We start from the raw sequence: 22385 nt of genomic DNA, 5'->3' as shown, positions 1-22385 counted from the left end.
GTTAAGTGAAATAAGTTAGGATCAGAGAAACATACGGTGAATGCTTTCTGTCATAAGTGGAAGTAATCTAAACTATGAAGATGTTTGAAAAGGCATGAAAACAACCTACATGAATGTAGGACTAAAGTGTGGTATATTAAAGAATAAAATTCCATGGAGGGGTGGTGGAGGCAGGGGAGGGGGAGGGATGGGAAGGGGAAACAAAGGAGGAGGCAACAATGCTTGATAAGAAATGTACTCATTACCTTGCTCATGTAATTGTAACCCCTCTGTATGGTATTTTCATACACACAAAAAAAAATCTGTTAAAAAAAAGAGTGAAATTCCATGGTGTAACCCCTTTGAAAAATTAACAGTTTAGCAAACTAAATTCCAGGAAGCTGAAACATGTCTTCCCCAGGAGGCTGGAGACTTGGACAAGTTAAAGAAGAGCAGTAAGTGAACACAACTCACAAAACTCAATGTATATACCTAAACATTGACCTAATTAAAAGAAGACAACGGAACTTGGGAACTTGAGTAAACGGTTTGAGTTGGGATGGCTGGGTGATGGAGAATAATAGAGGAGGTGACAGTGACATGTTAAACTGAAATCCTTTCATAAAACTATTTGCAGATAACTCAAATAAAGAAGAAAGAAGAGACAATCCATGCTTCCCAATATCTGAAGTTCATACAATGTGGAGTGCCTATGTTTTTTCAAAAAAAAATTGAAAATTAAAACTGCGAATTCAGGTAAAAGTCCCTGAAGTGGCCACTGGAGAGAGTCCTGATGCGTTAGCTTCATTAGCTCCAAGCCAGATTTGCTACACAGAGTTGACCACACTTGAGTCTTTTGATTACTGAACCTACTTAATAATTGTTACAGCTCTCCACAGTAGCTGTAGGGCATTTGAAAGCTGAATAACAGAATAAAAGGATAAAAGGTGCTTTTACATGTTACAAATTGCAGAAAGAATATTATGAAAATAAAAACATTGTCTCAATTATTACCATAACTTACCTGAGAATACATGCTAAGCTTGATTCTCAAATGACCAAGATTCACAAGTTGTGTGAACAGATGCAATCTATTTAGCTGACCATTTTGTGCAGCAGTTAGAGGGGGAATAGAAAAATGCTGCCCAATTTCACACTATGGCACTGTGATTTATTTCCTAGCAAACTTTTAGTCATGCTCTGGTTTCCTATCTACCTTCGAGGTGAATTTGTTTTTATTCTTTGTGTCAAGAATCTAAAGAGATTTTTTTCCATTGATCTCCACAAAAAGAAGAGATTAGAAGGTTCTAGTTTTGTACATGCCCTATTCTCCCTTGTTAAGTAAAAAAAAATAAGTTTTCTAAAACAAAATTAAAAACATGGAATGCTAGCATGCATAAAGATTCACCGTTCCTCTCTTAAGTTGACAAGGTTTTCCTAGTGACCTGGAAGGTAGTTGCAAACATGGGCTGCTTGAACAAATTAGGTGATTAGAAAGCAATGAGCTTACATCATGCCTTTTAAATTTTATATTTTCATAATTTCCTTCCATATGATCAGTGAAGGATGAAGTGCTCACTCTACCTTAAAGTGAATTATGAGAGCACTTTATTTTTAATAAACTACAAAGCAAGCCAATGTTGCTATTACTTCTCACAAAACTTATGTGTGTGAAATCGCACTAAGTATGTTAATTCCACGATTACAAAGGAAAGCTAGAAGGCCTGAAACTGCCCTTGTGGATGTGGAGTGCATTCATTTGAAAAAGATACTAACGTTCAAGTATCTCTATGTCATATGGAAAGACTGTGACACTTGAACTAGTGGGAATATCTGAGATATTTTCTCTAGCAATAGAAAAACTACCTACCAAAACCTGTATGTTCTTTTGTTTTGTACTCTAAGTTCTTTGAAGAAGTGAAATGGTTTTGTTTATTTATTTATTTTTTTAGTTTATCTGACTAGGGATACTTATTATTTCATGATAAATACTGTGTGAAATGGTTGAACTATAAATTACTATAGGGAACAATTAGTTTCCTTTATCAAATCAGCTGGCTTAGTATCTATGTTTGGCCTCTACTATTTTTTTTTTTTTTTTGGTTGGTCATGGGGCTTGAACTCTGGGCCTGGGCGCTGTCCCTCAGCTCTTCAGCTCAAGGCGAGCGCTCTACCTCTTGAGTCATAGTGCCACTTCTGGTTTTCTAGTGATTTATTGGAGATAAGAGTCTCAGGGGGGTTGGGGAGGTGGCTCAGTGGTAGAGTGCTTGCTTTGCATGCCTGAGGCCCTGGGTTCGATTCCTCAGCACCACATAAGCAAAAAGAAAAAAAGCCGGAAGTGGCACTGTGGCTCAAGTGGTAGAGTGCTAGCCTTGAGCTAAAGAGCTGAGGGACAGCGCCCAGGCCCAGAGTTCAGGCCCCGCGACCGGACCCCCTTTCCTCCCCCCCCCAAAAAAAAAGAGTTTCAGGGACTTTCCTGCCCGGGCTGGCTTTGAACCATAATCATCAGATGTCAGCCTCCTGAGTAGCTAGGATTACAGGCGTGAGCCACTGGCGCCTGGCTGGCTTGGAACTCACTGTGTAGTCTGTACTACCCTGGACTAGCATGCTTCCTTCAGCCACTTGAGATCTGGTATTTTACACCACTAGGTCCAGCTTTGTTACCTCTTCATCGTCATCAATGAAGGTTGTTGGTTCCTTTCAAATGTATCAGACATGTAATTAATTAAACATGGTGAAGTAGCTAGGTTTGATAGCTCATGTCTTTAATCCTATCTTCTCTGGAGGTAGAGATTGTCTTGATTGCAGTTTGGGGATAGCCCAGGCAAAAAGTTAACAAGACTCCATCTAAACCAATGGTTGTCCTTGCATGTGCTTATTATCTCAGCTGCTCAGGATTCTGGGAAGCTTATGTAGAAGGAAAGCAAAAAGGGTTGCTGACACAACTCAAGCGGGAAAGCTGCTGCCCAGGGAGAGCAAGGTCTTGTGTAAGAAACTTTCTCAGGCTCACATTGAAGAAATTCCTATTGAAACCCAGACCCAAGTTCAAAAGTCTCAGATTTCATATAATGGGGGGGCATACCATTTTCCAAGTTGTGTTCTGTTCAAATATTTTCCTCTGAAGATAGACAATGAAAATCAGACAGCCTCTCAGGCACTGTTGGCTCAGGCCTGTAATCCTAGCTATTTAGGAGGCTGATGTCTGAGGATCACAGATCAAAGCCACTCTGGGCAGAATAGTCCACATGACTCTAACTCCAGTTGACCGCCACCAACAAAAAATGTTATACTACAAAGAAAAAAAAGAAATCATTACTTGGTGTATTCAAATGAATATCCTTCTTTGTTCAAGGGTTGCTGTTTGCATTGGCATCTTAAAGGCTCTGGGAGTCAAAGAATGGAGAAATACTAGACTGGAAAAATCTGTTCCAAAATTTATTTGAAGAGAGTGCTCCTTAATAACCTCTTGCAGGGGCTGGGAAGGTGACTCATTGGTAGAGTACTTGCCTTGAATGCATGAGGCCCTGGGTTCATTTCCTCAGCACCACATAAGCGCTGTGGCTCAAGTGATAGAGTGCTGAGCTGAAGAGCTGAGGGACAGCACCCAACACCCAGGCCTACAGTTCAGGCCACACGACCAACAATAAAACAAACACAGAAACAAACAAATAAATAAATAAAATAACCTCTTGCAGAACAGTGCATATCAACTTGAAAAAAGGGCAAGTTAGTTATTACGTGGAGACAACAAGGAGAGGTTCCATCAGGCATTTGAAAGTTCTAGAAAAACATCTTCTGAAGAATGTTAACAGCATTCAAGAAGCATGCCTCATTACCACCAAATATTATTCACTGATATATACATGTCTGCCAAACCTGCCACATATGAAAATCATGCATTGCTCATACAAACTACCTCTTTGGATTTAGACAGAGGTATGAAACGTCTGAGTTGGATGAGATTGTACTTGCACAGGTGGTTGGTTTGTTAATCATGAGAACCAGAAGAGAATGGTAATAATCCATGTTCTCAAGACTCAAGTCTTGGCAGGGGGTGGGAATCTGACAGAACTGGCTTCGAGTAATACCTTGATTTTATAGCTTCTGAAATTTACAGGCTTCCAAAATTGTTTTACATCTCCAAATTTGGGGACCCATTATCTAGTGCAAACTTCCCAAGGATCTTCTCAACATTTTCCGTGGCATGTGAGTCTAAACACTTCTAAGTATTGGTGTCATTGTTGGAAACTTTCCCTTGCTTGAGTCTAAAATATCACTGAAACCAGCACATCTTCCTTGCTTATTAAGTGCCAAGTAGTAATTACTCTTATGAATTATTTCACTTAATTTTCACAAAATGCTACCTCATAGATACTGTTATAATTAGCTTTTATTGGTAAAGCAAAATAGAATTGATAGAAAATATAGAAGCCCCAAGGGATATAATTTTTAGTCTGAACTTTTGATTAGAAGTCAAGATAATTTAGAGAGACCTTAGAACACAAAGAGAAAGACATAGTGTCATAGTCACAAATTACACATGAAAATAGGACAAAATGTCTTTTTACTTAAATCATTATCCCTGAAGTCGTCTGACTAAACATATTTTAGTTCATGTACAGGGCAATGTTATTTAGCCCCTAAGCAATTCTAGTCTGTGGTGGCATATTAGAAAAGAGTTATTGTTATTCATCAGGTATGTTTCTAGTTTTCCAATATGAAAAAGCAACAGCCATATATAGGGATATCTACCCACAAAAGGCTGACCTGCCTTTTTAAATAATAGTTTTGATTGATTTATTAATTAACTTTTAATCAGATTGTAAAAAGTCTTTGATGAATTTTTCCTTAAGAATCATTAAAAGAATAAGTGTGTTGCACTGTGAAAATTTCATAGATGTGTGCAATATACTTTGAACAAGTGCATCAGCTCCCTAATATTCTTCTACCTTCCCTTCCTTCTTTATCACTGCTTTTCCAACAGTATTTGGTGGGCTTCAAAATACTGTCTCCATACATACTCATGAAATGTACTTTAAATGTACTTCAAAACTCTTTACTTTCTAATACTCTCTCTTATATCTCTTCCCTCATCCTGCTCCTCACTCTCATAGTTCCTCCCTTCATATTCATGTGCGATTTGTCTTTATTGTTATTCTTCTTCATCATGATTATCATTATCACTTGAGACCTAGATTCCACATAGGAATGAAAATGTGCAGTAATTGGCTTTTGGCGCTTGATTTATTTCACTCACTAAGATGATTTCCTGTTTTACTCATTTTTCTTGTAGCTGACACAATTTTATTCTTTTTTATGACCGAATAATACTCCAATTAAAATGTGAAATGTTTCATGAATATTTGTGTCATCCTAGGACCAGGGCCATGCCAATCTCTTTGGATCATTCCAATTTTAATATATTTTAGTATATGTGTTGCTGAAGCAGACAGTAATAGATCTTACTATAATAAACATAGATGAATCAGTAAATGTCCCAAATTTGTGAATGCAGTCTGTTTTGGTTGAAAATCACCAAGAAGTATTGCTCTATATTTTTTTCCTCTTTTACTTTTCTCTCTTTACCCCTTTTTTTTTCATTTGAGATCCATCTTTGATTTTATTTGGTCTTCCATACATGGCAAACATAATTTTAGCTAAATGATTAAAGGGACATTGAGCTTGATTGTTAAGTTTCCTCCCAACTTGAAACGTTGCATTGGAGAGCATGGGCATGTGGTAGTTCTCAGCTTTCTGAGAACCCTGGATTAAAATCCCATTTCTCATATAATGACATTCTATTTTACAGACAAAAACCGCGTAAGCCATAACCCCAATCAATATTTTTGTTGTATATGGGCTGTGTGCAAGGTGTGACAAACTGGGAAAATTCATCTCCCCCTAGATACTCCATACAAACTCAACTCCACTCCCAATGATGATGCAATGAATCATTTTATGAAAAGGGCAATATGTCACTGCTAATGAAGTTATTGCTATTTAAGAGAAATTAAATTTCATTAATTAAAATATGTGCACAATGGCATTGCCATAAGACTCTCAAATTCACTGCATTTTTCCCTAAGCCTGAGATCCTTAGAGAGAAAAGAGTGCCCAAGTAAAACTGCATCATTTGTGAAGAATTCCCTTTTAACATAAGAGTTTTCTATTTAATAAGCTTTAAAATACTATTTTCATTTGCAGTTATATTTAAGGACAGTCATGTATTCAAAGGCTCATGGTCCCTTGTCGCATAGCTTCTAGGTCAGTAGTAATTCTACACTTGGATAAAATGATGGCTTGGTTTTTCTCTTTCGTGGGCAGTTGACACCTTTTCGAAAGCTCCTCACATGTGACAGAGTATTATTAACTTCTCAGTAGAATAAGTCACATATCAACTTGAAAGTGACTGCCTGCTATAGGCTATGCAAGATTAATGAAAGTCTAGAAATCTGATATGGAAATCTGCTTCTTCATGTGTATACAATCAGATTCATGTTGAGTAATGAAACTTGTCCCAGTGGTATCAAGAAAGCCAAATGTTGCTGGTAAATCATCAACCCATGGACCAAAAAAGATCCCCCCAAAACTGACCATATAATTTATTATGAAAAGCAAGTTTCAAAAAGTAAGTATACCTTCTAAAGTAAAACCTGAATTTTTCCCAACAAATGAATATACCTTGATTTTGTGTGTCAAATTATACTAGGGAATATTTTTAGTGTGAAAGGACCATCACATTTGGTAGGGGAGATTTCAAAGTCATAAAATGCAAATTTAGAACAAATTAAAAATCATTTTGTCAAGTTTCAAAAGCAATATTCATAATGAAGCATGATACATCAAATTGAGTCAGATACCTGGAATGACAGAAGTGGAGTCTAATTAAAGTTTCTCTTGAAAAACATTAAATTGACCATTGGGTAGGTACTGATATTTACAAGCATGTTTTGTTCAAGGCTAAGAAGTGTCAGTGACCTGCCCAGGAAGTTTATTAGGATTAGTAAGGCAGAGCATAAACACTGTGAAAATGAATTTTTACTTGCATACCTATGTTAAGAAGCAAGGATATTATTAGTAAGTTAAATTGCACATTAGGTATGAAAAAAATATTATGGCATAGATATAATTGATATAATAGTAGACATTTTCTTGGATAGTAATGAAAATTTTGAACCAGTCTAGAGAAAATAAGTAGATTTTTAAAGGTAATCTTCATTGCATATTAATCACACCTATAAGTGAAATTCTGGCTATCATCCATCATCCAATTCTCTCTCTCTCTCTCTCTCTCTCTCTTTCTCTCTCTATTTTCCTTTTGTTAAACTAGGAATATTTAGATTTCTCTAAACACATTTTTGCTCTGTGTGTGTGTGTGTGTGTGTGTGTGTGTGTGTGTGTGTGTGTGTGTGTGTGTGTGTGTGTGTGCATGCATGCGGGCATGAGCATGCATGCATGTGCTGGTCCTTGGGCTTGAACTCTGGGCCTGGGAGATGTCCCTGAGCATCATTTGCTCAAGGTTAGTGCTCTATACTCTACCACCTGAACCACAGTTCCACTTCTGGCTTTTTTTGGGGTAGTGTATTGGAGATAAGAATCTTAAGGTTTTTTTTCTGCCCAGTTGGCTTTGAGATGTGATCCTCAGATCTCAGCTTCCTGAATAATTAGATTATAGGCATTAACCGGCTATGCCCAGCAAAATAAATGTTGAAACAGAGAAAATACCACCTCATAGTCAATATATTTATGACATATCTCTAATATGATTGGTCAAATGCAGACTGAAATGAGACCCATACAGAAATGACAAAATAGGAAGTGGCGCTGTGGCTCAAGTGGGAAAGTGCTCGCCTTGAGCTGAAGAGCTGAAGGACAGCGTCCAGGCCCAGAGTTCAAGCCCCATGACCGACAAAAAAAAAGAAATGACAAAATAGCCGTACTTGCTTGCAGGACAATTATAAGACTGGAAAAAAACCAAGCAATTATAGAATCTTGGCTCAAAAATTGCCTTTTTTTTTTTTTAAATACAAAGAACTAGCAAAAAGCAAACTATTCAGCTCCCACCAAATCTGATTCATTTGATTCCTGGTGAGTTCAGGCCTGGTGGCTGCTATTTCAAGCCTCATTTCTTTTTGACCTCAAATAATAAACTTGAAATCAGCCAGTTTCCATTCAGCCTTGTTGTGCTGTTTCCCAGTTTATATGGCTTTATGTTTGCATCAAAAAAATGTTATAGGAGGAAAAGCACAAAGAAGTCACAAATCTGGGCAATTTTCCTTGTTTTACAGATTTCAAAATTGTTACAAAAGTTGCCAACCACTGGACATACTTGACAGCAGAAAGTAACACAAACACTAAAACCCCATCACTGCTTCATTACCTCTTTAGGACAACAAGCTGCTATGCTGAGCAACTGCTTCCTTGTCTCTTCCTTCCTCCAAGTTTCCTTTCTTATTTCCTTCTTTCCTCTCCCTCTGCTAATAATCCATCTAGATTATCTTCTAGTTCTTTTTGTGCCTCTCTGAATCTTCTCACCATTTTACAGGAAAAGAGACATTAAAAGATACTACTAATTATAATATAAACTTACTGAGACTAGATCTTTCAATAGTTTGGTACCATCATTAGCACACTGGCTTCTTAGATAATTTGGGTCGTCCCTTAGCAGTGTGGTCAATGTCATAAAGCCCTGCTTGGCTATAAATTACCCTGTCAAGTTACCGTCATAGGAGCATCTCACTGTTCAAGATGGGTTAATGCTACTATTGTTAGATCCATTTGTAGTTGTCCATCAAGACTCATGAAAAGAATCACCTTATATAGAGATTTGTCTTTTGTTTTTCTAGTCCCTTAACATTATGGTTTAGTTTCCCTTCAATTTCCCATAGCTTCCATACCTGCCTGTAAGTTAGCAATGTGCTGACAGTGCTATTGTCTGTTAAAGGTCATATATCCTATTTTTGAAAGACTTCAGGTATATGGACTTTACCTTGCATTTCCTAAGTCAGCTCAAATGTTTTCTAGCAGGTAGCAAAAATACTTGTCAATAAATGCTTCTTGTTTGAACTCATTAGAAGATATATCCTTAGGTAAGAATTGCTGATTGAAAGAATTCAACTAATATTGAACCTGCACCGTATTTGTGCTTCACGTGGAATTAAAAAACTAAATTGCAATTGCTACTAATATCTTCTGAATAATATTGGTCATAACACAGAGATGCTAGAAGGATTAACAGTTTAGAGGGGATCTATGATCTGACTAAAATTTTTAATTTATAAATCTTAGTTAAAAAATGTGTCCAGGTGCCAGTGGCTCATGCCTGTAAACATAGCTATTCAAGAGGCTGAGATCTGAGGATCATGATTTAAGGCTAGGCCAGGCAGGAAAGTCCATTCAAGTTAACTCCAATTAACCACCAGAAAACTGAAAGTGATGCTGTGGCTTAAAGTGGTAGAGCACTTGCCTTGAGCAGAAAAAACTCAGAGACAGCTCCCAGGCCTGGAGTTCAAGTCCCAAGCCCGACAAATAAATACATAAATACATAAAAAGTGAATATACGTGAGACATGATTTCTCTAATCTGAAATAAAGAAACACAATAAATGAATACGTATCAATTAGACAACAAAAGAGACTACTTGGAAAATGTCTATACAGCTTTATTTAATGATTCACCACATATCTTCATCAAGCACATTTAGTGGGCTATTTCTTTTACAAATAGTCCCATTATGAGACACTATTTATTAATAACCTCATTATTCATTTCTTATAACTTTGTTAATTGATTTCCCTTCTTTTTGTATTTGTGAATGGAGTTTTTTAGTTCCTTAGTTACTATCCTCCACCCTTACCCTTTACCAGGGTTAACGATGTATGTACTTAGAGCCAAGATGTATTTAAATTGCTGAAAGATTTAAATATTTTGCTCATCACGTTGAGTACTGTTCCCATTCATCAGAGTAACTGTGACTCCTTATAAAACTATAAGATATCTTACATGTAAAATCTACTTTATATCACACTCATTTACTAGGTTTTCTCTTATTATATTATTTAACTGAGATCAAATGTTTGACTATTTCATACACATACACACATACACACACAAACAGTGCTTTTACATGACTGAGATACGTTTCTTCACATTGGATTAAGTAATAGCGATATATTACTGTACCAGATAATACTGTTTTGCAGGCACTTTGAGATCTCTAGTGGGAATACTTAAATGAGACACATAATTTCAATGTAATGAGCACTTTTGTAGGACTAAGTCCAAATCTTGAAAATGTTTACTTAAAATACAGAAAACTGGCTTGAGGATGAATGTATTTCATCTGTTGACAAGGCAAAACAAACATTTCCCATAAACTTGAAGAGTTCTTCCAGTCAATTTTCATTAAAATGTCCAGAAAGCATGTGAATAGATATTTTGACTTCTTTGGAGTCCTATCTTTCCCATTCAGTGTGTTGCTAATTTAATGGTTTGTAACTCAAGCAGAACAGTCACTGTGTATTCTTTGTGAGAATAGAGTGCTCTACTAAATTCCACAAAAATCAAAGCAGGCATACTTTTTATAGTCCTCTCACTGAGACTTACTTTGTTTTAGATTGAACCTATTAAATATCTACATATAGTAATTTTTGTGATTTTTTTTCTACTGACTTTAGGCATTGTTTTACCCCAAATGTTGTGTATTGGTAACAACTAAACACACCTGATTGTATTTATGCACTGGGTTGCTGAGATATTTTCACAGTTGCTAGTTTCATCATTATTTAATTAAAATTCTTTGTATCAGGTGCAGACTCTAAAGCATAGAAATCAAATGGCCACTTATTGGATCCTGTAATTAACTTTTTTATAAAATAAGAAATTATATTTTTGTATACTATAGAAATAATCATGTGGATTTTTTCTTTTTCCTTGTTTTAGTGCATAATGGCTCTTGAATTCAGGGTTTTGCTCCTGCTCAGATGGCACCCTACCAATGGAACCATGCTTCAGCCAAATTTTTTGTTGGATATTTTAGGGATAAAAGTCCCACCGACATTTCTGCCTGGGCTGGCTTCAAAATAAGATCTTTTCAATCTCAGCCTCCTGGATAGCTAAGATTACAGGTGTAGATACCATATCAAAAGGTTGGATATTTTCAAAAATGAAGTAAATCTTTTATTTTAAAAACTTGAATTATTTTTAAATATGGAAAACTTAGGAAAGGAGAAGGGAAATAAGATAGGAATAGAAAATGGGAATTAAAACTTACAATTAGGGAAATCAATCTTTATCTATGCTATTCTTAATCATGCCTATTCATTTACATTGACCTGTGTTATTTAATTTGGATAGAATTTATTTCTTAGTTCAATTTGGCTCTATGTTTTTAGATTTTAGTATTTATGATAAAATGAAAGCATCTTTCTAAGTTGGCACATCTAATAGCTAAAGAAACAACTATCTTTTTTTCTAGCCCATTCAGATGTGTGCAGTGAATCAGCAAGTATGTCTGAAATATTGTCTATAAATAGAAGAGTTTAAACAATAAAATTCCTTTGAACAGATTATAGGGTTTGGCTGTATTGTCATTGTATAAACTTCACACGATACTATATATATATATATGTACACATATATAATCAATTTGCTATATACATCACATATTTCAATTTGTAAATTTAAGGGTACACATTGTAGAGAACTTCATTTTCAAATATTTACTTAGATTATGCATAAGACTGGAGAGTTAACCAGTGCTCTTTGAAATTAGCTGAAGTATCAGTATATGCTCAACTAATTCCTTGATAAAAAATATTCTCTGACATGTAAGTATCCTGTATGACTGGTCAACTCAGATTACTAGAACAAATTAGTAATTTAACTATGAGTTTGACAGGGTGGGTGATGAATCTATATAGTGGTTTATATAGTAAAATGTATGAGTTCTGACATTAAACATTTTTTAAAAATCACAGACTAGGTATCAATGAAATTAATCCTTTGTGTGTTTTGCTTTAATTGACTTGAAAGGGTGCTTGATGTTTCTCTCATTTGGGCAGAAGTTGTTTCGTCTATTCAGATACTGAGTTTATGTAAAAGACAATAGTTTTGTAAGTTTTGAATTTTCCTAAATCCTTAATGATTTGAAGACAGCCCATTTGTACCATCTGCTAGTAAATAAATGGCCACACAAAATATCAGTAATGATAACAATTGTATAGCACTTCATACTTTGACAAATCTGTGTTTTGTTTTGTTTTGTTTTGTTGCCACTCCTAAGCTGGAACTAAGGTTCTGGGTATTATCTCAGAGTTTTTGTGTTTAAGGCTAGCACTCTACTAGCTCTACTAACTTTTAAATGTTTAAATGGAGATAAGAGCCTCACAGTCTTTCCTGCTTGGGTTCGTTTCAAACCATGATCTTCTGATCTTAGATTCCTGAGTAGCTACAATTTCAAGCATCTGTTTTCATAAAATATTAAGCTAGATGTGACATGGGTCAAACTCAAGCATATATAATTCGGCTGCATAGAAGTATTTCTATTTCAAAGAAATTGTGATACTTTCTCTGGAGAAATAGTATTCTCATTCTATTAATAAAAATAAACAATATCTAAGAAGAAGTCAGTCTGTTTTTCAGTTTAATTAAAGGGATGTTGGATCTTAATGCTTCATTGAATTTACTTTGTCCCTAACCAAATAGACAGTCTTAATTAAATGAACTGTGGGTAATGTTGCCAGTTCCAAATCCTTTCCTCTTCATACTTCAGAGAATTAGTGTACTATCAAACAATTTTATATGTCTGCAAACATATAAAGCTAAACAGTCACCTTTGTTATATAATTTTAAAATTCCATAAAAAATCTAGGTGTGGTGATTGAAGTCTGTAATCCTCACTACTGGGAATGCAGATTTTGGAAAAATTGTGGTTCAAGTCTATTGCAAGTAATAAATGTGAGACACATCTAAAAATAACTAAAGCCAGAAGAGCTGGAGTTGTAGCTAAAGTGGTAGATTGCCTAGTTTAGCAAGCACAAGGCTTCAGTATCTCAGTACATCTAAACCTCAGTACCATTAAAAAGAAGAATAAAACAAACCAACAAAAAGTTGTTTTTAATGTACTACATGATTTTTTTTGATTCTTTTATATGTTCTTCCCCCATGGTATAACCCCTGTTGTCACTGTATTTGATTCTGGTGCCCTGCATCTTGTAAATACATTTTTCTAATTTGGGGAGGGGAAGGGAAATAACACAATGTTGAAACAAGGATAGAGGTTGACCCATTATAACAATGAGATGTACAGGACACTATGAAGAAAATGAAATTTACCACTTCGGCAGCAGGGGGTGGGCAGTGGGGGGGGGGGGAGCAAAAGAGCGGGTAAGAATGCTGGATAGGAAATGTACTCATTATCTTACTCTAACCCCTCTGTGCAGTATCTTTATAATAAAAAAAAACAGAAAAGACTTCATTTACAGTGAGAATAGAGAGAATATACAATATAAACTAGTTGATAAAACTTCAGTGTAGGAAACTAAAGGTAGTAGTGATTCAATACTATTTGTGGTACTAGGGTTTGGACTCAAGATCCCATATTTGCTAGTCAAACTTTCTACCAATTCAGCTATACCTCAGTCTTTTTGCTTTCAATTTGTTTTTACAGTATGGTTTTACACTTTTGCTGAGGCAAGTCTCAAACGGAAATTCTCCCACTACTGCTTGCAGAGTGGCTTGAATTTTACCTAGAATCGACCACCATGCCTGTGTAAATTGAGATTTTTGTCACTATAGTAATCACAATTTCTATGGAAGATATGTTATTAGTTGATCTTCATTTGGGTTCTATTTCTTATCATGCAATTGCGAGGCATAAATGACTTCTTCAGTTAATGGTTCTTATACTTATCTAATTAACACAAATGGCAGAAGATACCTTGGACCCATTGAAACAGAGTTCGTAGAGTTCATGCCAGGAATAGGGAGGATTACAGATAAGGATGGGATATAAATATTTAAAAACTCTTTCTTAGGTTATTTGTCAAGTTTCTTAAAATTTATTTCACTAACAACTTGCTGCCTGGGGCATTCATATTGCATATTTCATGATGCACTCAAAATATTAACCAACATTATCTTCAAGTGAATAACTCTAATTTGGTAACAATTCAATAAAGGATGATCAATTCACTCTGAAGAACTGAGTAAAGGCTATATATTAAAAGACAATCAGAGAGAGTTCTTTAAAATATTTTGGAGGGCTGGGAAGGTGGCTCAGTGGTAGAGCACTTGCCTTGCATGCCTAAGGCCCTGGGTTCGATTCCTCAGCACCACATAAGCAAAAAGAAAAAAGCCAGAAGTGGCGCTCTGGCTCAAGTTGTAGAGTGCTAGCCTTGAGCTGAAGAGCTGAGGGACAGCGGCCAGGCCCAGAGTTCAGGCCCCATGACCGGACCCCCCCCCCAAAAAAAAATAGATTTTGGAGACAACAAGAGTAATATGTGCATGAGAATAAGCCTTCTAAATCATAAGTGGTCACAAGAAATTTCATTTTTGAATTCATGAGAACTTGCATTTAATATTATTTTGGGGGTAAGAGAAGAAGCATAACATTCTTTCTTCAATGATTGCTGTATTTAGCTGATTAGAACAATCAGGAAGAACATATGCTAACTACAGACTCTGGGATCAATTCTAAAACTATCTCAGTCATTTGGCTAAAATCAAATATAGAACTTTCTAAAAATTTCACGAAAATAATCCTATGTGCTGGATCATAATCATTACTGGAGCACACTGGGTATCTGAATTAACTGTTACAGTGCTATACAATAGTAGTCATTTGCCTTCAGTTAGCCCATAATGTATGCTATTACAATACACTTTCAGGGCTGAGCTGCCCATGCATATGCCAAATGAAGAAGGGTTCTGTTCTTCCCCAAGGACATTGGCACCAGCAGGAGAAAGGGAACAGGATGAGACTATATATGGCTTGGACAAGAAGGAGCTTTTCACACTCCAGCAGGATACTCCAGTTTAATATTTCTAAAGTCCTATTTCTTATTGTCCTCCCCCAATTCTACTTCTCTTAAGCTATCATATGTTCTTCCATTTGTCCTAGTTAGATAAGTACAGGAACCATTCACTAGAAAAATCATTTATGCTTCCCCAAACCTCAACTGTATGATATAAAATGGACCAGAATTAAGATTATAACATGTTCTATTGAAATGGTTATATCCTACTGTAATAAAAGGTTCAAACCCATGCATGTATGGTGGTAGAATATAGAGAAATAAAATCAGGGGAAGAGTAGAATTGTAGAGGACTAAGAGAAGTAGAACCTTGGGGATGGGAAATAAAGAATGGGACTTTAGAAATATTAAATGAGAGTACTACAGGAGTGTGAAATTCTCCAACTTTCTTGTAATCTTGGGTAATTGAAACTTCCAATATTTCATAGAATTCTTCTTCTAACCTATTTTTTGTTTGCATACATCAACTGTACAAATGAATCTCATTGTGATATTTCTAAACATGCATATGCTTACTTTGGTTTAATTTAATCCTATTTATCTTTCCCTTTCCCTTACTTTCTCCTTGTGGGTTTTGTGATGTTATTTTCACACATATATAATGTATTCTGATTCTATTCACCCTCTTTGCCCTATCTTTTCCCCCTCATCCTCACATTGCTTACCCCCTAACAGTCAACATTTTACAATCATTTCATATATTTTTTTTTTAAAAATTATACTTTTTGTTGTTATTGTTGTTGGTCATGGGGTTTGAACTCAGGGCCTAAGTGCTGTCCCTGAGCTTTTTTGCTGAAGACTATTGCTCTTTTACTTTATGTCACAGTTCTATGTCCAGTTTTCAGGTGGTTAATTGGAGGTAAGAGTCTCCTGGACTTTTCTGCCCAGGTTGGCTTTCAACCATGATCCTTAGATCTCAGTCTCCTGAAAGACTCAGTCTCAGTTTTATGAGCCACCAGCCTCCAGCTTCATATTATTCTTACATTTATGCTTTGAACTCCCTCTCTGTAGTCCAATTGGTAACTCCATCAACAATTCTGGTGGCTTAACTTTCAGAACATACATACTCCTCACTTCTCACATACCTGTTTTTAGTCTAAGCTTACTCATTTGGAATATATCAGCAGCCACCAAATAGGCCTCTTTGACTCTTCTCTGGGCAAAATAATAATTTCTCAAGTTATTGAGAACAAAATATTTGACATTTGAAGTCGTTTACCTATAAGGCCTCATTGCAACCTCACTTTTCTTGTCCTGAAGTACTCCTATCTTCTTCCAACCTCTATGGTTTCATTCATAATTGGTCTCACTAGCCAATTTGCAATATGCTGTACTTATTTCATTGTTGCTGATCTTCTCAACATACTATGTGTTACATCAAACCATGGATCTGTGTGTCTGTCTGTATGTGTACTTACTCTTTATTCCTGTTCCCTAAGATACTTTGTAAGTATAAGCTACTTTGTAATATACATTGTAAGTGTTTAATAGTTTTATAATATTACAAAAATTCTATAGATTTAACAGAGTGTAATCTCCAGAGGTTATGGATGGGCTACAATATAACTATCTCTTTTAAGCTTTTTATAAGCAATAATATAACAATAGCATCTCTCCCCCACCTCTACAATTTTTGTATACAAACGAAAAATAAATGAAATGTGTCTTGATTTATTACTTCCTATATAATTCTTTAGTTCAGAGGAACATTTGATTTCTTTACCTCTGGATTGAATTGTTTGAAAAAAAAATCAGCCAGAATCAACGTGCATACATGCAGAGACTGAAGGTATTTGTGATGACGGCCTCATTTTCCTTGCTAAACTGCCACCCAACCTCTGGACAGTACTGCTGATTAATTCTCATAGTAAGATACAAAACTAGAGAAAGAAAAAAATACTTCCAATCCTTTTTTCCCTCTAGTACATGTCCAGAAGGAGGCTAAACTTAATCAGAGACAGTAAAGAGGGAAACATGTGTATTTGAACCTAATTACCAAGGAAATGCTGACATTAATCAGACTGTGAAGTCACTTTATGTAGAATTATCTGGGTCAAAATATTGTGAACACATGTCACATGTTAGAACTTTGGCAGTAAGGAGTTGCACTGTATGAAATTATTTTACCTTTCTAATAGAATAATAATGATACCTGGTTACAACTAGATACATTGTGATTGTAAAAGAAACTGAATTCCCGTCTTCTCTCTTATTTTCCCAGCATTTAATCCTTCCCATTAACTTATTATGATTATTCTTATAGACTTTATATATTCTTTATATTCTTATAGACTTTTTTCTAGACTGTTAAATAGTAAAGTAAAAATTATGAACTTTTTTTTTCTAATGTGAGATTTGTCTTACATATGAACATTGGATGCTTTGTCTGCATACACACACACACACACGTACACACATGTATAGGAATTTGAAATAACAAACTTTTGCTATTTTTAATAAAATACTTATAATTAACCTCAAAAGATAATATGGTATTTGAAGGTAAATACTCACCCTCCACAACCTCATCAATGTTGAACAAAGAGTAATTTATTATGACAAAGTATTCATGTACATATTAAGGAGAAACACATGCCAATCAATAAGATCTCAAAGATTTTTAGTTCCAACTTGAATTTTAAGTCTCATTAATATCTTTTGATTATAGTGGTTTTGAGATTAAGATACCATTAACTACTCTAAGATGTTCTAGGCACTTGATTAATTGTGCAAGTTAATAAGTTAGTCTTCACAGAAATATAAGTAAACGAAATTGAAACCCACTAATGTATCATCCCCCATTGATCATCAAAAAATTCATGATTGTGAAGACAAAGACACGAAGTCCAATAATCATAAATTAAATAAAAAATATTTAGAGGGGACAGGGATGGGGCCAGAGGCCAGGTAAGCCACATGAGAACCACAGACCTGCTGCTTACCATCAAAAGATAACCTTCCCAGGTCCCAGGGTGAGCAGGATTGGAGACATAAGAGTCCACAAACACTGGGTGACACAAAAGGCACCACTTTATATTAAAGAGTTCCCTGATTCTGAGTTACATCAGACCTGACTGCTAACCGTGAAAGAATGGCTGACCAGTGATACTGTGTTTCATCAAGAAAAAGCAAATCAGCTATTAAGGAAGCATCTAGAGACTTTTCTTAATGGCCAGAGTGGACTGAGGGTACTTTTTCCTCTTTGTGGAGAAGCAGTTGAGATGAAATGATTTGCCACAATCATGGGGGCCACAGTGTGGTTGGTATGGAAATCAGTGAACTTGGGATACCAGAATTTCTTAAAGGAGCAAAATCTTTCTTACTCAGAACAACAACTGACCAAAATACCTGGGGCCACGGTATTTAAGAGTTCTTTGGGAAACATTTCACTGTACTGTTGCAGCATTTTTGACCTTCCCATAAAGGGGATAGATAGAGGAGCATTAGTCGCCAACTATCCAGATGTTCGCAAATGTTACACGGATGTAATATGGTCTCTCTTAAGAAAAGTGTTCCACTACTTCCTGGCTGTTTCAACTTATGATCCAACAAAACATGCAGGTCCACTATTTTATGTTACAGATGCTGAAATTAGAAGGCTGTTTGGGACAAAATGTAATATTAGTTTCCTTGAGAAAGCTAATGCTTTTGAAGAATGACATAAATATTGGGAAATTGACTACATTTTTGAAAAATTATATCTGCTTACAGAAAAATAAAGATGATATAGATGTTTTTCTATACATGAACAACAGAAACTAAGGAAAGAATTCCTAAAGCTGACAGGGAGAAGAGAACAATCACCTATAAAGATCAGCCAATCTAAATACCTCAGACTTCTCAGCAGACACCATGAAAGCAAAGAGAGCATGGGATGACCTATGCCATGCCCTAAAGACAAATAACTACCAACTAAGAATAATTTGCCCTGCTAAGCTGTCATTCATAGCAGAAAGATAAATAAAAACCTTCCACAGCAAGGAAAAACTGAAACAATATACTGCTACCAAATCAGCTTTACAAAAAATCCTCAAAGATGTTCTACACATAGAAAACCACAAAAATGGGATATTGCCAGTGAAACAGCCCACAAAGAACTATGTAATCACAGCAAGCAAAGTCAAGGCACAGCCCCCACCCCCCCTTCAAAAAAAAAACTGTTCCTACAGACAAACACCTCTCAGTTCCAGCACTCAATATTAATGGAGTTAACTCTCTAATTAAGTGACATACATTGTCTAGGTGGATCAAAAAGCAATATCCTTCTATCTGCTGCCTTCAAGTGACATACCTTGCCCACAAAATCAAACATATTCTGAAAGTGAAAGGCTGGAATGAAATCTACCAAGCAGGGTCTGGGAAGGTGGCTCAGTAGTAGAATGATTGCCTCGCATGCATGAGGCCCTGGGTTCGATTACTTAGAACCACATAAGCAGAAAAAAAGCTAGAAGTGGAGCTATGGCTCAAGTGGTAGAGTGTTAGCCTTGAGCTGAAGAGCTGAGGGTCAGAGCCCAGGCCCAGAGCTCAGGCCCCATAACCGACAAAAAAAAGAAAATCTACCAAGCAAACAGCCCCCATAAACAGACAGGAGTTGCAATCTTATATCAGATAAAATAGACTTCAAATTAAAATTAGTGAGAAGAGATAAAGAAGGTCACTACATACTAATTAAGGGATCTCTACTTCAGGAGGATATTACAGTTCTAAATGTCTATTCACCAAATAACAGAGCACCCAAATTGATCCAAGGAACACCACCCCTCAAATCTCACATAGATTCAAAGACATTAATTGTTGGGGACTTTAACACACCACTATCCCTTCTGGATAGATCAACCTGGAAAAAACTCAACAGAGAAACCTTGAAGCTAAACAACTGCAGAGATCAACTGGACTTAACAGACATCTACCGAATATTTCACCCAGCAGCATAAGAATACATGCTCTTCTCAGCAGCAAATGGAACATTCTCCAAAATAGACCACATTTTAGGTCATAAAACAAATGTGTCCAAATTCTGAAACATTGAAATTACACCCTGCATTCCCTCAGACCACAGGGAATAAAATTAGAAGTCAACACAAAAAGCCACCAAAGAAAATCCTGTAACACATGGAGGCTGAATAACACACTGTTAAACAACTAGTGGGTCATAGAAGAGATCAGAAAGGAAATTCAAATGCTCATGATATTTAACAAAAATTAGCACACAAACTACCAGCTCCTCTGGGACATAGCAAAGGCAGTAAGCAGAGGCAAGTTTATAGCTCTGTGTTCCTACGTCAATAAATTGCAGAGATCAGTAACCAACAATTTAACGAGGCACCTAAAGCTCCTTGATAAAGAGCAACTAGCTAAACCCCAATCCAGTAGACAGAAACAAATAATTAAAATTAAATCAGAATTAAATGAATTAGAGTCCCAAAGGAAGAATCAACAAAACAAAGAGTTGGTTCTTCTGATAAAATTAACAAAATTGACAGGCCCTTAGCAAATCTTAACAGAAAAAAAGAGAACACACCCAAACAAACTCAGACATGAGAATGGAAACATCACCACAGAAAAAACCAAGATTCAGAACATTATAAGGGAATACATCTCAAACCTTTACGCTAATAAGTTTGAGAATGGAAATGTATGAATATGGATGAATATCTAACAAATATTGACATGCACAAACTAAACCACGATGATTTAAAGCAACTTAACAGACCCATATCAAGCATGGAAATAGAAGCATCAATAAGAGCCCTCCCACCCAAGAAAAGTCCAAGACTGGATGGATTTAGAGTTGATTTCTACAAGGCCTTCAAAGGAGAACTCAAACGAATAATCCTCCAACTCTTCAATGAAATTGAAAGTGAAAGTTCACTACCAAACTCTTTCTATGAAGCCATCAGAACCCTGATCCGAAAACAAGGCAGGAACACATCAAAAGAAAAGAACTATACACCCATTTCTTTGATGAACATCAATGCAACATTTCTCAACAAAATTTTGGCCAATTGACTTCAACAACTCATCAAAAAGTCATATACTATGATCAAACAGGATTCATTTCAGGGATGTAAAGCTGGTTCAATATATGCAAATCAATTAATATAATTCACATCAACAAGAGTAAGGATAAGAACCATATGATTATCTCAATAGATACAGAAAAATCATTTGACAAGATTCCACAGCCCTTTATGATGAAAGCTCTGGATAAACTGGGAATCCTTGGATGTTCCTCAATATAATAAAGGCTGTGTATGACAAACCTGCAGCCAGCATTATACTTAATGGTGAAAAGCTAAAGCCATTTCCTCTAAATTCAGGAATGAGACAAGAATGTCTACTCTTTTCACTTCTCTTCAACTTAGTATTAGAATGCCTAGCTAGAGCAATAAGATAAGATGCAAACATAAAATGGATCCAAATAGGGAAAGATGAAGTAAAACTCTCCCTCGTTGCAGATTACATGATCTTGTATTTAAAGAAACCCATGGGGTCTGGGAAGGTGGCTTAGTGGTAGAGTGCTTGCCTTGTATGCATGAGGCCCTGGGTTCGATTCCTCAGCACCACATAAGCAGAAAAGGCTGGAAGTGGTGCTGTGGCTCAAAGTGATAGAGCGCTAGCCTTGAGCTGAAGAGCTGAGGGACAGCGCCCAGACCCAGAGTTCAGGTCCCACGACCAGACTCTCCCCCACCCCAAAAAAAAGAAACCCATGGACTCTACTCCCAAGTAACTCGAGCTGATTGAAAACTGGCGAAGTAGCAGGGTATAAAATTAACCCTCAAAAAAATCAGTGACTTTCTTGTATGCCAACAATGAGAAGAGCATGGCTGAAATCAGGAAAGCAACTTGTAATAGTCCCATAAAAAAAAACCTAGGCGTTAACTAAAGAAGTGAAGGAACTCTATGATGAAAACTTTAAAAACATGAAAAAGGAAAATGTTCAACATCCCTAGCCATAAAAGAAATGCAAATCAAAACAACATTGAGATATCACCTCACTCCAGTTAGAACAGAAAAAATCAAGAACTCTAATAACAACAGATGCTGGAGGGGATGTGGACAGAAAGGAACCTTACTTCATTTTTGGTGGGAATGTAAACTTGTTCAACCACTTTGGAAAGCAGTATGGAGGTTCCTCAAAAGACTTCACATAGATCTCCCCTATGATCCAGCAATCCCACTTTTGGGCATTTACCCAAATGTTTACAAACAAGACCACACTAAAGCTACCAGCACAACTATGTTTATTGCAGCATTATTTACCATAGCTAAGATATGGAACCAACCCAGATGCCCCTCAGTAGATGAATGGATCAAGAAAATGTGGTATATATACACAATGGAATTCTATGCCTCCATCAGAAAGAATGA

At 36.1% G+C, this 22385-nt stretch overlaps 1 protein-coding gene, 1 non-coding gene and 1 pseudogene across 42 annotated transcripts in view; 1 reads left to right on the top strand and 2 right to left on the bottom strand.

The window, feature by feature from the left end:
- The window catches only part of LOC138834914 (thiopurine S-methyltransferase pseudogene), a 39734-nt pseudogene extending 21001 nt beyond the window's left edge, over positions 1 to 18733 (top strand).
- Ptprd (protein tyrosine phosphatase receptor type D) overlaps positions 1 to 22385 on the bottom strand; it is a 2013525-nt gene that overhangs the window by 737886 nt on the left and 1253254 nt on the right. The window lies entirely within an intron of this gene.
- On the bottom strand, positions 5317 to 5424 carry LOC138834961 (U6 spliceosomal RNA). The gene has a single exon (XR_011374310.1). It is a non-coding gene; the product is annotated as a U6 spliceosomal RNA (small nuclear RNA).

Source organism: Dipodomys merriami, unplaced genomic scaffold (genome assembly GCF_024711535.1).
Source record: "Dipodomys merriami isolate MVZ:Mamm:240054 unplaced genomic scaffold, mDipMer1.0.p SCAF_22, whole genome shotgun sequence".
NCBI lineage: Eukaryota > Metazoa > Chordata > Mammalia > Rodentia > Heteromyidae > Dipodomys > Dipodomys merriami.
The sequence above is the reverse complement of the archived record's forward strand: the minus strand, read 5'-3'. Positions and strand labels throughout refer to the sequence as shown.